Raw genomic sequence first — 3453 nt, 5'->3', positions numbered from 1 at the left:
TTTTTTTTTGTTGAAAAATAAGTGCGTATTGTGTTTTTGAAAAAATTTATATGAAGTTTTTTACAGCTACGTCTTCAATTTTAATGAATTCTGGTGTAGAAACATTTGTAGTTGATTGTAGTTTTAATTTTTTTTAGTTGTAAAATAAGTGCGTATGGCGTTTTTAAAAAAATTATATTAAGTTCTTTACAGCTACAGCTTCAATTTTAATGAATTCTGGTCTAAAATCATTTGTAGTTGATTGTTTAATTTATTTTTTTTTTTTTTGCAAAATAAGTGCGTAATGCGTTTTTTTAATTTATATGAAGTTTTTTACAGTTACAGCTTCAATTTTATCAACTCTGGTCTAGAATCGTTTGTAGTTGATTGTAGCTTAACATTTTTTTTAGTTAGAAATAAGTGCATAATGCGTTTTTTTAATTTATATGAAGTTTTTTGCAGCTACAGCTTCAACTTTAATAAATTGTGGTCCAGAATCGTTCGTCGTTGATTGTAGTTAAATTTTTTTTTTTTTGTGCAAAATAAGTGCTAATTGCGTTTTTTAAAAAGTTTATATGAAGTTTTGTACAGCTACAGCTTCAATTTTATTGAATTGTGGTCTAGAATCGTTTGTACTTGAATGTGATTTTATTTTTTTCTTTTTTAGTTGTAAAATAAGTGCTTATGGCGTTTTTAAAAAAATTATATTAAGTTTTTTACAACTACAGCTTCAATTTCAATGAACTCTGATCTAAAATCGTTTGTAGTTGATTGTAGTTTAACATTTTTTTTAGTTAGAAATAAGTGCATAATGCGTTTTTTTAATTTATATGAAGTTTTTTGCAGCTACAGCTTCAACTTTAATAAATTGTGGTCGAGAATCGTTTGTGGTTGATTGTAGTTTTAAATTTTTTTTTAGTTGGAAACTAACTGCGTAATGCGCTTTTTTTAAATTTATATTAAGTTTTTTACAGCTACAGCTGCAATTTCAATGAACTCTGATCTAAAATCGTTTGTAGTTGATTGTAGTTTAAAATTTGTTTTAGTTGAAAAATAAGTGTGTAATGCATTTTTTTTTATTTGTATGAAGTTTTTTACAGCTACATCTTCAATTTTAATGAATTGTGGTCTAGAATCGTTTGTAGTTGATTGCAGTTAAAAATTTGTTTAGTTGAAAAATAAGTGCGTAAGGCGTTTGTTTTCTAACGTATATGAAGTTTTTTACAGCTACAGCTTTAATATTAATGAATTCTGGGCTAGAATCGTTTGCAGGTGATTGTAGTTAATTTTATTTTGTTGAAAAATAAGTGCGTATTCCGTTTTTTCAATATTTATATGAAGTTTTTTACAGCAACAGCTTCAATTTTAATGAGTTGTAGTCTAGCATCGTTTGTAGTTGATTGTAGTTTTAAATTTTTTTTTTAGTTGGAAACTAACTGCATAATGCGCTTTTTTAATTTATATTGAGTTTTTTACAGCTACTGCTTCAATTTTAATGAATTGTGGACTAGAATCATTTGCTGTTGATTGCAGTTTTAAATTTTTTTTTAGTTGGAAACTACCTGCGTAATGCGTTTTTTTTTTAATTATTTTAAGTTTTTTACAGTTACAGCTTCAATTTTAATGATTTGTAGTCTGGCATCGTTTGTAGTTGACTGTAGTTTAATTTTTTTTTTTAATTTGAAAAATAAGTGCGTAATGCGTTTTTTTTTTTAATTTAAAAAGTTAATAGCCTCAGCTTCAATATTATTGAATTCGGGTGTAGAATCGTTTGTAGTTGATTGCAGTTCTAAATTTTTTTTAGTTTAAAAATAAGTGCGTATGGCGTTTTTAAAAAAATTTATATCAAGATTTTTACAGCTTCAGCTTCAATTTTGATGAATTCTGGTATATAATCCTTTGTAGTTGATTGTAGTTAAAATTTATTTATTTTGATGAAATATAAGTGCGTTTTGAGTTTTTTTTTAATTTATATGAAGTTTAGTATTGAGGAAGTCCGGTATAGAACCGGTTGTAGTTGATTGTAGTTTTAATTTTTGTTTTCAGTAGAAAAACAATTGCGTAATGCGTTTTTGTTTTTAATTTATATGAAGTTTTTTACAGTTATAGCTTCAATATTAATGAATTCTGGTCTAGAATCGTTTGTAGTTCATTGTAGTTTAAAGAATTTTTTTTTGTTGAAAAATAATCGCGCATTGCGCTTTTTAAAAAATGCATATCAAGTTTTTTACAGCTACAGCTTAAATTTTAATGAATTCTGGTCTAGAATCGCTTGTAGTTGATTGTAGTTAAAATTTTTTTGTGTTGAAATTTAAGTGCCTATGGCGTTTTTTAAAAAAATTATATGAAGTTTTTTACAGCTATAGCTTCAATATAAGGGTTCTTGCGAATATTCGCATTCGCATTCGCAACCGCGGAGCTTCCGCATTAATTTCAACATTCGCATTCGCATTCGCAATAATCAATGCGAAGCTTTTGCGAATGTTGTGCAAGTGCACCGATAAAACGTATATATGGCAAACAAAATTACAAATTGTAGCTAATATTTTTGCCTGTGTTTGTGGGAGTATTTGTGTAATAAAACTGGTTAAATGTCATATTTATCAACTTTGATAAAAATGTCTTTAAACAAATTATTTCTTAAGATATATAACCGAACTATCAGTGGGCAGCCATACAAGTTCCAACTTCTACTTGACCTTTGACGTACGTCAAAGAGAATATATACAACGTTTATACGCATGCATAAGTCGCTTTAGTTCATTTCGCCGCGATTCAAAACATATGTATAAACTGATTTAAAATTCGCTTTGAAAGAGCGAAGTGTTTTGGCTCACACTCCATTTCAAATCGGTAGTTTATTTCTCCAGACAGTTAGAAAGAGTGTATAAACACCGCTCTCACTCAAAGCGAATTGGAGATCAGCTGTTCCGCTCAAATTCCAAATAATCTCATCAGTATTTAAAAGCTTGATTATTAATAATCGTTCTTTTTCTTTGCCACGATTTTATAATGCCGAATAAAACTAGATTTTTATCAATTTCCATTATGTTAACTTATAAAATGTCAAATGAAAACAACTAATTTTGTTTGCTTTTGAAGACGGTTACTTTGATGCCGATATAAGGCCGTAAGTATAAACACTAGAGCGAAATGTGTACGGTGTCAATGCGCTTTCAATTAAGTCGATTATTCTGTGCGTATAAACGTAATAATAGTCATTTTAACAATGTTTTTTTTCTGTGCTTTAAACACCTGCATTGCTTTCTTTCTTTATGATGTTTTTTTTGGACCAATCTTAAAAAAAACTAATAGACACAAATGAAGAAAGTGTGCACTGTAATTCTTTACCAAATTTTCGTGATTTGCTTTTGATGTTACATATATTCGTTTCAATAATTTCAAATGGGGCTCTTTAGGGAATTTATTATTAGCAAAAATTGTAAAAATAATAATTTTGTTTACTTGTCGGTT

The sequence above is a fragment of the Rhagoletis pomonella genome, unplaced genomic scaffold, assembly GCF_013731165.1.
Source record: "Rhagoletis pomonella isolate Grant_MI unplaced genomic scaffold, Rhpom_1.0 Rhpom_scaffold_00003, whole genome shotgun sequence".
Lineage (NCBI taxonomy): Eukaryota > Metazoa > Arthropoda > Insecta > Diptera > Tephritidae > Rhagoletis > Rhagoletis pomonella.
This window is presented reverse-complemented; position numbering follows the sequence as displayed.